Below are 14046 nucleotides of genomic sequence, written 5' to 3' on the forward strand. Positions count from 1 at the left end.
TACATACGATAGAACATGTCCGATGAAAACGGTCCACGGACCGTTTTCATCGGACATGTCCGCTGGGAGATTTTGGTCTGATGGCTGTACACACGAAATCCCAAACCGAATCATCAAACCGAAATCCCAGCGGACAGACATCGCGGTGACGTGGCGGTGACGTTGACGCTGCCACGTCACCAAACCAGGAAGTAAAATACTTCCACGCATGCGTCAAATCCATTCGACGCATGCGGGAGATTTCTGTCCGCTGGTTAGGTGTACTAACCAGCGGACATGTCGGATGGACGGGTTTCCAGCAGACAAGTTTTAAAGCATGCTTTAAAACTTTTGTCTGCTGGAAACCTGTCTGCTAGGCTGTACACACGGTCGGATCTGTCCGCTGAAACTGGTCTGCGGACCAGTTTCAGCAGACATGTTCGGTCGTGTGTACAAGGCCTTAGGGAAACAAGGATTGGTGATAAAGCATCAGTGGAGAGGAGACACCTTTTTCCCATATTAACTCTTACAGGAGAGAATTTCCCTTCCTAGGGGTAGATTTCCTCTTACTTTCTGTTGTCTCCCTCCGTTTGTAAGTAGGAGTCGTTTGTAAGTCGGATGTTTGTAAGTAGGGGACCGCCTGTACTGGGAATTATTTTGTAATGAATACTTATAGCAAATCTGGGCTGCTTTACTTTTCTCAGTCATATCTGCAGAATGTGATGGATGTATATTACAGTTGGTTTTGTATCTTGTCTCTTTTTATGATTTTTTTGTTGTTGAAAAATCAATAAACGACTAAAACAGAAAAAACAACATTGGCAATTGTTTATGCATAGCAATTGAATTGTCATCCATTTTAGATCTACTAATAATGAGACTATTTTACTATTAGCCCTTAGTAATATGAAAAATGCACAGACAAAACAGCACTGCGATCAAAATAATGCAATTTAATACAGTAACTGTAGACATGCTCAATTTGCCTGAATGTAATGGAGGCTGCCAGGATAGAAATGTATTCAAACACATGAATCAGGACCTTGTCTCACATGTCAACACCATTATTACCACCACCAGTATCGTGCACCAACATGTATCACCAATGTATGCACCTTGTATATATTTTGCATACCACATAACCTTTGGCAGTCTTACCCGCCTATTGTCTTCCTCCCTTTACTGCTTATATTTTACCTTGATGACAGTTATGAGTCAGAATTTCACGCTGACCTTAGTGCTGGCCTCTGGCCCAGGAACAGTTACAAGCTGGTACTGTCCCCACTTCACAGCCACTGCATGCATCATATTTTTGTAGAGCATACTGCATGAGCATAACTGAATTCCATGCAAGAAATATTTCCAGCTGTATAAGGGATACAGCCTGAGGTTATTTAGGAGTGGCAAACAATGGTACTTGAAGTGTTACTGAACTATAATTTCCTTGAAACGTAAATAACATCAACACTAAGGCTCAGGGCCTGGTTTAACTGGTATGCCGAGCTATTACGTTAGGCTGCCAAAGTGTTACCGACATTTCTGGCATGATTAGCTATAAACAGACTAAGTAATATTTCTGCATTGTAATCTGTTTAATATTATTATGATCGCTCTGTAATTGACTGTAAGCTGACCTTGCTTTCTTGACAAAAGTTGGCTGGTTAAAATAAATACATAGATACTTTTGGTTGCAATCGACTTTGTATTACGAGCAGACCGCGTATGACTAATACGTCGTCCAGCTCATCTACGGCAGAAAAGGCCAAAATCTGGAACTTTCTTTAGAAGCATTAAGTAGAGAGATAAAAAAGGGAGGAGGAACCTGAGAAGAAAAAGCAGAAAAGCTGGTTGTAAGGACGTAATGATCATTGTGTTGTGGCCTCTCCACCCAAACGCAAATCCCTCAGCAGTGACGAACCGTTCAGCTTCATCTAGACAGAATGCAGAATTGTACAGCATTCCTCAGTACAGTACTTTAGAAGTAGACAGAACCAGCGAGTCAGCTTCATTGTCTTCTGCATTTTATATTAACTGCAATTCCACATTGTCTGCTTTGTATAATGCTGAACATTCCAGCGTTCGCCTGTCCCCTTTGTAATCGTGTATGTGTCGTGACATGAAAAACAAGCTTTACATTCAGAGCTCTACCATCTGCTCGCTTACATTTTAACAACAAGCATATGCAGTGTACAAATGAAATTAGAGTCTTATACACTTAGCTCTGGCAATTGTTGGGGCAAGAAAGGGGAAATAGGCAAGAACAGGATGACTTTACAAAAAACAAGCTTATGTTATGTCAACAGTTATGAAAAAAAGTTTGTGAGTCCTTCAAAAATTTTTAGGATTTCTGCAAGAATGACCCAGAAAAATGTGATCCAAGTAATAAAAAGAAAAAATATAATGAACAACACAAAACATTTTACATTCTTTTTGTTAAATGCGTGGTAAAAAAAAGTCCATTGAGTTCACCCAGTATTAAAGTGGAGGTTCACCCTAAAACAATTATATACCATTCCAACCAGCATACTGCCGACATGTACAGTATGCTGTTTTTTTTTTTTTTTTCCGCTGTACATACAGTTTTATCGTTCTTTTTCTTTCCGGACTCCTGCGAATAGGCGTTCCTATGACGAGGCGTAGATGATTGACGTGCGGCTAAGGTGCGTCACACGTTCCGAAAATAGCCGGACTGGGACTCGGCTCTATACGGTGCTATACGGCGCCTGCGCACAGACTAGGAGCTGACTGCGCAGGCGGCGTATATAGCCGAGTCCCAACCCGGCTATTTTCGGAATGCGTAATGCGCCTTAGCCGCACGTCAATCATCTACGCCTCTTCATAGGAACGCCTATTCCCCACGGGAGCCCGGAAAGAAAAAGAACGATAAAACTGTATGTACAGCGGAAAAAAAAACAGCATACTGTACATGTCGGCAGTATGCTGGTTGGAATGGTATATAATTGTTTTAGGGTGAACCACCGCTTTAATACTGTCATACTGCAATATTACCCCATTAAAAAAGACCATCAATTCAGAAAGAGTCAGGCCAGGTTCACACATGTGCGCCCACGGGTTTGCGCCTGGGGTCCAGTGCATTGCTGTACACTGGTTCAGGTGCGATTCAGGTCCGAATTTTAGCCTGAATTCGCACCTGAACCGAACCCAAAGATGCACCAGACCCTTTTTCAATCCGAATTGCAGCTGACCTGGACATGTGTGAAACGGCTCCATTGAGAGCCAGTCACACTTACCTGTTATGCGAGTTGGATGCGAGGAAACCGCATCCAATTAGCATATGTGTGAACCCAGCCTTAAAGTGTTACTAAACCCACAACAGTAAAATCAGTCTGTATATGTAGTAACGCATGCTTGTTATACTCACTGTGGAGCCCAAGGGGTTAATTGAATTGTCTAAAAATGCTTTTTGATCCTGCTTCTCTGTTCCTCCCCTTCTTTTACTGTCCCCAATCCATCTGCTGATAGAACAGAACCCTAGGAGGCACTCTGCACATGTTCATTTTGGTGTGTGTTGCTAGAGTTTTTTTTGGGAAGGGTGCATGTGATCAGCACAGGGCCAATCAGACCGAAAGTCACAGGCCATGCAGCCTCATAGGACAGTCAGAGGAGAATAAAAACTCCTCCTACAAGCTTTAACCAGCCACTGATAGAAGTCATAAGACTGCTATATACTGCTGATGAGAAAAGGTATTTAGCGGTTTATATTTACTAAAACTTTTGCATTTTCATGTTCTGTGTACTGTATGGGAGACCAGATGTTGTGAATAATACTGCTATCAGTTCATTGTTAGGTTGATAGTCTACATGCAGGAAAAGTGTTGACTTCTTCAGTTTTTCCTATATATTAATATCTTCCAAAGATTAGGGAATGAGCACACCATACAATACCCAGTTGATAAAGAGCTAAGGATCTGTATGCTTCTGTTTCAACCCATTTGCGTTTACCATTCACCAAAAAACATTGCTATCTCTGTCAAATTTGATAAGATACACTTATGCCTCGTACACACGACCGTTTTTCCCTGCAGGGAAAACTGCCATGACAGCTTTTTGCCAGGAAAAACGTCCGTTTTTTTTTTCCCGACGTGAAAACCGTTGTGTGTGGGCTTTCCCGAGGGGAAAAAAACGCACATGCTCGTAAACAATTTGTATACGCGAAAGCAAAGTACGTCATTTTGTCGGCTCGTCATAGTCTTTGACGTCACCGCGTTCTTGGCAGTGGAAAGTTCAGCAGTATTTGGCCTGAACGTGTGTATACAAGGCAGGCTTGAGAGGAATCCCGTTGTGTGTACGAGGCATGAGATGTTCCATGCCACAAATGCAATGTTTTTGCAGTTAGAAAAGACAAGAATGTAAAACTGGGTTAAAAATAACTTTTTGTACCACCACCAAAAACCTTATTCCAACTGTGAAGATCGGAAAGTAGCAATAATGGTGTGAGGATGCTTTGCCGACTCAGGGCTGGGAAGTTTGCAATTATCAAAGGACCAATGAATTTACCAGGTCATTTTACAATAGAATGTCAGGATATCTGTCTGTAATCTAAAACTTAAAGTGTTACTAAACCCACAACACTCAAATCTGTCTGTATATGCAGAATAGCATGCTTGTTATACTTACTAGGGTTGTCCCGATACCGATACTAGTATCGGTGCCGATACCAAGCATTTGCCCGAGTACTTGTACTCGGGCAAATGCTCTGATGCCTAATCCGATACTTTGTCAGTGGTGCTTCTGTCCCCCGCCGTGTACCGCTCCGGTCCTCCTCCAATCTCTGCTCCTGTACCCTGCCGGGCTCTGCATCGGTCCCCCTCCATATTCCGCTTGTGTCCCCGCCATGCTCTGCTCATGTCCCCCACCGAGTACCGCTCCGGTCCCCCTCCGTGCTCTGCTCCAGTACCCTGCTGTGCTCTGCATCGGTCCCCCTCCATGCTCCGCTCGTGTCCCCCGCAGTGCTCTGCTCATGTCCCCCTCCGTGCTCCGCTCGTGTCCCCCTCCATGCTCTGCTCCGGTCCCCCTCCGTGCTCTGTTTCGGTCCTCCGCTCCCCTCTGTGTACCGCTCTGGTCCCCCGTCGTCCTCCGCTCCCCTCTGTGTACCGCTCTGGTCCCCCGCCGTCCTCCACTCCCCTCTGTGTACCGCTCCGGTCCACCGCCGTGCTCCCCCCCCCCTCTGTCACCGATCTGTCAGGATGGAGAACGGAGGAAGGAGCCCTTTTCCGAATGAACAGTCAGTGATCTTTTTTTTTTGTCAGTGATCACTGACTGTCCATTCATAACTGAGCATAGTAACTATGTTACAATGTCTCAGTTCATGAATGGAGAGGAGCCGCTGTCTCCTTTACATTCATCTACAGTGCAGTTGAGCCTGTCTCAAAGAGGAGATATCAGGGGTCTGTTAATATCTCACCAAAGCCCCCCAACAGGGCTGATAAAAGCAAAAAATAGAATTGTAAAAATAATAAAGTTAATTAAAAAAAACACACTGACACCGCCCCTCCAAAAGAAAGCAGTGTAAAAAAAAAAAAAAATTGTAAAGAATATTTAAAAAAAATAATTGTAAAAAATAAAATTGAAAAAAAAAAAACTGACAGTCCACACGTAAGTACTACATATTAGTGTCACTGTCAAAATAAAATTGAAAAAAAAGTATCGGTATTCGGTATCGGCGAGTACTTGAAAAAAAGTATTGATACTTGTACTCGGTCTAAAAAAAGTGGTATCGGGACAACCCTAATACTCACTGTGGAACTTAACAGGTTAATCCTCTGTATTGTGTAAAAAGGCACTTTGATCCTGTATGCACAGATCCTCCTTCTCCTGCAAGGTCTCTCTGGGCAAGGCCAGATAAGACACATTCAGAGTGGTCCCCCTGTACTTACTCAGTTTGGTCTCTATTGCTGGAGAGAATATTTCCTTGTTGAGCTGAGCTTTTCAGGCACATTATATTGACATCACACATTTGGGCGTATATACAGATCCTAAATGACAGCCCAGTTTCCCCCTCTTCCTCCATGCCCTGTAACTAAAAAATAACACAGAGGGTGGGATGTCACATATTAATTGATGATCTGCCTCCCATAACAGCATGAGGGCTGTATTGAAAATCTCCTCCCACCTGAACACTCAGCACTCAGACAAACCCTGCAGTTTATCATGTGACTGTGGTATACAGATCAGCCAAAAAGGTATAGAGTGGCAGTATTTTAATGTAAAAAGAAGATTTATAAACTGTGGGCACTGTGTGGGGGCAGATAAACTATTTTCATATTACTGGGTTTAGTAACACTTTAAAATTAGTTGGCTCATGCAAAATGACACTGATCCAAAATAGAAGATTACATCATCTACAGTATGACCCTTTCCAGACTTAAGTCGCACTGAAGTGCTGTGGTATGATCTGAAGTACACCATTGAAGTAACACATTATAAAAATATATGTGAGATAAGACAGTTTTGTATACAGAATTTGGATATAATACCTTGCTACCCTGCTACCCAGCAACAGAAAACATTTGGTTGAGACCATTGCTTATAAAATGGATGTCACTATGTACTAATTAAATGGGAAATATTCCATACCTGATCTAAACTGTTTAATCCCCTTATTTAATAGATATAGGGTAGATGCTAAATATTGCTTAAAATGTAGATTAGTCAAGGCAGTCTTTTACTAGGATTACTATTTTGTGTGTAGCTTGTGTTTGCTTTTTAAGAAGCCATACATGCACAAATACCAAATATTTTCTAAAGGTTCAAAATGTTTTATACCAGTTTATATATATGTTACGTTGTAGATTACAAAATCACATGAACACGCTGTGGTATACATAGGTGGTGTATAGATGATATTTACGGTTAGAGGAAAAAGGTGTAACATTTACTTTATCCCTTGTTCCCGCAGGCTCCCTCCATCCATGAAACCTTCCCCCGCAACTTAATTTCTAGGATTTCGACATTGCTCAGGCTTGCGACTGTAGGCTTTCTATCTCATTGGTAGCCATGCACTGTATAAAATAACACAAAGGGACCCTGTGAGGATACCTACATGCAATCTACATATACCCATAAAGGACACCTGGCTGTGAGTTGTCCGTTGTTCCAAGAGCTCATGGAACGTGGATTAGCCAGGTGTTTGTCCTTAGTTGATAGGCTGGTGTCAGTGGGAACCCAGAGTAAGGAACCCAAGATAGGGGCATGTGCCATTAAAGTAGAGTTATGAGGAGATGGCCTTGCTGGACTCTGGCAGTAAGGTTATCCTGGTGCACACCAATCTAGTAGATGCCCAGAAATTACAAATCCAGTTGATAGTGGCTGTATGTGTCCATGGGGACACCAAGGACTACCCCGCTGGTGCATTCTCCATTGAAACCACCAGCAGAACCTGGTAACTTGAAGTAAAAAGTGGTCAAGAACTGTGTTCTCAGACTTACAGGGAAAGGTTAATGAAGCATATGAGGGGAATGTAACCACACACCAGTGTTCAACTCGTATTCCGTGGGGCATAATTTGCATGCAGTAACAATAACCCACAGTGAACTGGAAAGTTTTCAGCTAGAGGTTTTGGCAGGCAATGTCAATCCAGAGAATGACTTTCCTGACCTTTCCTTGTCTCAGGATAACTTTGGGACAGCTAAATTAAGACACTTCATGCCAGGAAGCAGGTAAAGGTTATTGATGGGATTCCCAAGGGTCGAGAGCTCATTCCAGTTACCTACACTTTCTAAGAAGTAGTTGTTTGTGGCCCCCCCCAAAAAAAACACCAGCCACCACTGGTCCTGTCAATTTAAGAAGATGCTCCTACCGACAACTCGTTATGTGTATAAAAGACACCTGTCCACAGAATCTATTTCTTCCATACAAACCCACCATCATGGGCAAGACCAAAGAGCTGTCAAAGGACGTCAGAGACAAGATTGTGGACATGCACAAGGCTGGAATGAGCTACAAGACCATCAGCAAGAAGCTTGGTGAGAAGGAGACAACTGTTGGAGCAATTATTCGTAAATGTAAAAAATACAAAATAACCATCAATCGCCCTCGGTCTGGAGCTCCATGTAGGATTTTGCCTCCTGGCATAAGGATGATCATGAGCAAAGTAAAGGATCAGCCTAGAACTACACGGGATGAGCTTGTGAATGATATCAAGGCAGTTGAGACCACAGTTACCAAACAAACCATTGATAGCACAAGTATGCCGACATGGATTGAAATCCTACAGTGTCCGCAAGGTCCCACTCCTCAAAAGGCACAGGTACAGGCCCGTCTGAAGTTTACCAGTGAACATCTAAACGATTCAGAGAATGATTGGGAGAAAGTGCTGTGGTCAGTGTCAGGTCTCAGAAAAACGGATTGGAGGTGGTAGCTTGAGTGAATGCGACTCTGCGACTGGTGCGACAGGCGCAGCCGCTGTTTGTACTTGGGGTTGCGGATTCGGGGTTCCCAGCGAGGTCTGAAGCTGATCAAAGCGGGAAGCCAGATCCTGAAGGAAACGCATAACCTGATCCTGATTAGCTTCATGCGTCTCGAGTCTGCAAACAATGCCCTGTAATGGATCGTCTGCGGGGAGCGGCACGTCGGCCGGGTTCATGGCTGTTCAAACTGTGGCCAGGTGACAAGTGCACCCCGTTGGGGTCAGGGATGCACCACAGGGTAGTGAACCCTATAGCTGACTGCTGCAATCAGAGAGGAAGCGTGAGCCCAAGATTCCCCAGGGCGCAGAGTCTAGGACCCAGCTTTTTGTTCACCAGAGTCTCTAGTGGTGAGGATGGCCTTTGCTGCAGCTGGATCCAGGTCGCGACCCCTGGGATCCCCTAGGTCACTCTCCGCAGGGAGAGAGGGGAAGCAGCAACCAGGACAAGCGATAGTGATGGGTAAGCCAAGGTCAGGGCAACAGGCAGACAAGGGTAACCGAGGGACAGGCAAAAGGTCAGGGTCACAGGTAACAGGAGAAGTCAGGGACGAGCCAAAAATGGTACACAGGAAGGTAAACGTAGCACACTGCAGACAGGAACTTAAGCTAACAACAAGGTTGAACAGCAAAGCAGACCTGCAGTGCAACAGTTAATATATACTTCCTGGGATGGCCTGGCGTGGGGCCATACAGGATGGAGAGATGATAAAAAGGCAGCCAGAAGAGGGTCAGGCTTCTAATGGACACATGAGGAGAAGGTAAGCTGCCAGACATTATTGCATGTCCATGACAGTCAGATGAGGCCAAAATTGAGCTCTTGGCATTAACTCTAACTGCCATGTTTGGAGGAAGAAAAATGCTGACTATGACCCCAAGAACACCATCCTTATAGTCAAGCTGTGGAGGTGGAAACATTACGCTTTGGGGCCGTTTCTCTGCTAAAGGTACAGGCTGACTTTGCCTCATTGAGGGGCCAAAAAACTGGGCCATGTATTGTAAAATCTTGAATGAGAACCTTCTTCCCTCAGCCAGAACACTGAAGATGGGTCGTGGATGTTTTTTTCAGCATGACAATGACCCAAAACATACCACAAAGGCAACAAAGGAGTGGCTCAAACAGAAGCACATTTAGGACACAGAGTGGCCTTGCCAGCCTTCATACTTTAATTCTATAGAAAATGTATGGAGGGAGCTAAAACATCAAGTTGCCAAGTGATAGGCAAAAAATTTAAAGGATTTAGAGAAGATCTGTAGAGAAGAGTAGATCAAAATCCCTACTGAGATGTCTGCATACCTGGTAACTAACTACAAGAAACAATATACCTCTGTGCTTGCCAACAAGGGTTTTGCTTGGGGATCAATTACTTATTTAACTCACTGAACTGCAACTCAATTTATAACATTTTCATCATGCGGTTTTTTTTCTGTATTTTTGGTTGATATTCTGTCTCTATCATTTAAACTATATCTATGATAAAAAATTATAGACCCTTCATTTCTTTGTAAGTGGACAAAATCTGCAGGGAATCAAATAATTAGTTTCCCCAATGTATGTCAGTGCTATCATAAAGATGAGCACAGCATTTGTACGTAGGTATAATAGATTTTTTTAGTTTGTATACATTTGTATGGTTTACTCATGGTATCCTTATATTTTGAGAGTTTTAAAATCACTGGTGTCAAAAGCATAAATGATAACTAGTGATGACAGTACTGTTTAAAGAGCGTAGATATCATCACTTAAATTTGGAAAGTAGTAACAGACTTGTGTCACATGACTCACTTTGCAAATGTGCCATGATCTTCACAATTTCTGGGAAAGGTAACACACCTGTAGGCAAGGATGACCTCATATATGAAATATTCTAGACCTTTGGGAAAAATTTACCTCGAACTGTAAACCATAAAATATTTGCATTGCTACTTTGTGACTCCCTATTACTATATAAATAACTGATTCAGAATGAATTGCAAATATAGGAGATACACATTGTTTTTGCCATTTCCAATTTATACTTTTAGTTAACAAAATTAATGCTTATAAAAAACAGTAATGCCAGATATCCGATGAAGCTGACTTTCATCAGTCGTGCCTACACACCATCGGTTAAAATAGCGATCGTTTCAGAACCGGTGACGTAAAACACAATGACGTGCTGAGAAAAATTAAGTTCAATACTTCCGAGCATGCGTCAACTTGATTCTAAGCATGCGTGGATTTTTGACCGATGGACGTGCCCACAGACGATCGTTTTTTTTCTATCGGTTAGTTAACCATCAGATAATTTTAAAACAAGTTCCTAGTTTTTTAACCGATGGATAAATAACCGATGGGGCCCACACACGATCGGTTAGTCTGATGAAAACTGTCCATCAGACCGTTTTCTTCAGACAAAACGGTCGTGTGTACCTGGCATAATAAGGGCAGTTAGCGCTTAGAATAAACATATGGCCAACAATGGGTATAGAAAAGTATCACACCCCCCCCCCCCCCCCTTTAAAATAATCAAATTTTTTTGCATTGCAGCCTGAAATTAAGACAGACACCATTTTTTTTCAACTCAGTTTTGTTTTGTTAACTCAGCTTATAACATCCAAGTGAAAGAAAACACCAACATGTTAGAAAAAACAGAATCACTGAGTTGGAAAAAGGATCACCTTCCTCCTAAAAATAGCTTGTAAACGCAATCAGGTTTAGCTAACCACCTTCTCAATTTCACACAAAGCCATTTGACTTTTAACTGTGATCATTTTGATTAGCTCAGCATGAAAAAAAGCTTTCCTGAAGCATTTCAGTCCCTGGCAGTGCAACAAACCAAACAATCAACTATGGGTGGCAAGGCACGGTCAAAATATCTCCAGGATAAGGCTTTAATTTATCAGATAGATTGAGGACAGTGGAAGAAGGGAAGGATCAGGGGAGGCAGGAACAAACAGCCTTTATACACAATGCAGAGTATTACCCCTTAGGTTCCACAGTGAGTATAACAAGCATATTTTACTGCATATACAGATTTTTTACTATTGTGGGTTTAGTAACACTTTAAGGCCGCGTACACACGATCGGTTAAACTGATGAGAATGGTCTGATGGACTGTTTTCATCGGTCCAAACCGATCATGTGTGGGCGCCATCGGTTATTTATCCATCGGTTAAAAAAAGCCAACTTGTTTTAAATTTAACCGATGGATACCTAACCGATAAAAAAAACGATAAAAAAAAACCGATGGGTTGTAGGCACGTCCATCGGTTAAAAATCCACGCATGCTCAGAATCAAGTGGATGCATGCTTGGAAGCATTGAACTTCGTTTTTTTTAGCACGTCGTTGCGTTTTACATCACCGCGTTCTGACACAATCGTTTTTTAACTGATGATGTGTAGGCACGACTGACCATCAGTCAGCTCCATCCCTAATATCACTAATCCCGCCCCCCTACAGTTAGAAACACAGATGAGGTTACACTTAACCCCTTAAGCGCCCCCTAGTGGTTAACTCCCAAACTGCAATTGTAATTTTCACAGTAAACAATGCATTTTTAATGCATTTTTTGCTGTGAAAATGACAATGGTCCCAAAAATGTGTCAAAATTGTCTGATGTGTCCGCCATAATGTCGCAGTCACAAAAAAAAAATCGCTGATTGCCGCCATTAGTAGTAAAAAATATGTTTTATAAAAATGCAATAAAACTATCCCCTATTTTGAAAACGCTATAAATTTTGCGTAAACCAATCGATAAACGCTTATTGCTTATTTGTTTTACCAAAAATAGGTAAAAGAATACGTATCGGCCTAAACTGAGGAAATTTTTTTTTTATATATTTTTGGGGGATATTTATTATAGCAAAAAGTAAAAAATATTGATTTTTTTTCAAAATTGTCGCTCTATTTTTGTTTATAGCGCAAAAAATAAAAACCGCAGAGGTGATCAAATACCACCAAAAGAAAGCTCAATTTGTGGGGAAAAAAGGACGCCAAAATTGTCAGTTAAAGCGACGCAGTGCCGAATCGCAAAAACTGGCCATGTCCGGGTCTTAAGTGGTTAAGTGACTTTGAATGTGGTATGGTTGTTGGTGCCAGACGGGTTGGTCTGAGTATTTCAAAAATTGCTGATCTACTGAGATTGTCTTGAAACTTTTGTTTTAGGTGACATAAATGACATTCCTTCACTAAAATAAATTGTAATTAATATACTGTAAGTCATTTCTCTGCAGGTTTATGCAGTTACGGCATCACATCTTAGAAAAGATAACTTCTGCTAACACTAAGCATATTGAGTTATGTAGGGTTTCTTATTAACAGGATTTTGTGCTATTTGCTTTATGCTAAATTACAGAGATGGGATGACAACTGCCTGATATGATGTAGATTTATGTTTGCAGACTCTGATGGTTGGCTGCTCTTTGGGTGAACAAGCAATCATAAGGTTAGTTTACAATTCTTCTCCCTTGTGATAAGCAGCATTTTCTCTTATTCTCCCTGTATTTTCTCTGTTGGCATAAACCTGGCTTTGTTAAATGTACAGATTTGCAATGTATATTGGGCAATTTGTGTACAAAGTTGCTTGAATTGTGTTTGCATTTTCAACCACCATCCTTGGTTCGAGAACTTATAAACTGTTATAGATCATAAACTATTTGCACAGAAGGTAGATTAAATATATATACAGTGGGGAAAATAATTATTAGATCCCCTGCAGTTTTTGTAAGTTTGCCCACTTACAAAGAAATGAAGGGTCTATAATTGTTATCATAGGTGTATTTTAAGGGATAGAGACAGAATATCAACCAAAAAATCCTGAAAAACACATGATACAAATGTTATAAATTGAGTTGCAGTTCAGTGAGTAAAATATGTATTTGATCCCGAAGCAAAACATGACTTAGTACTTGGTGGAGAAACCCTTGCTGGCAAGCACAGATGTAAGACCCCTTTAACACTGTTCATAGCGTCAGCGGTAAAACTCCGCTATTTTTACCGCTGACGCTATGGACGGACTTTTTTTACCGTCCTGCTAGCACAACGCTCCAGTGTGAAAGCCCTCAGGCTTTCACACTGGAGTGAATGTGACAGCTGTTTAAGGGCAGATTGTAGGCACTATTTTTAATGCTATAGCGCCTGCAATACGCTCCAGTGTGAAAGGGGTCTAAGACATTTCTTGTAGTTAGTGATAAGGTTTGCACACATCTCAGGGTGGATTTTGGTCCACTCTTCTTTACAGATCTTTTCTAAATCCTTAAGTTTTTTAGGCTGTCACTTGGCAACTCAAAGTTTTAAAAAGTTCCCTCCACAGGTCTGGAGACTGACTAGGCCACTCCATGACCTTAATGTGCTTCTTGAGCCACTCCTTTGTTGTCTTTGCGGTATATTTTGGGTCATTGTCATGCTGGGACAGCAAGACCCATCCATGACCCATCTTCAGTGTTCTGGCTGAGGTAAGAAGCTTCTCATCCAAGATTTTACAATATATGGCCCCCGTCCATTGGCCCCTCAATGCGGCCCTAGCCCTAACTTGCCATTATACTACCCTAGCCCTCCCCTATACTACCCTAGCCTGCCCCTATACTACCCTAGTCTATATACTACCCTAGCCTGCCCCTTGGAATTGAACATAATGGTATGTCATATCATTTTGCATAT

Source organism: Rana temporaria, chromosome 4 (genome assembly GCF_905171775.1).
Source record: "Rana temporaria chromosome 4, aRanTem1.1, whole genome shotgun sequence".
Classification (NCBI taxonomy): Eukaryota; Metazoa; Chordata; class Amphibia; order Anura; family Ranidae; genus Rana; species Rana temporaria.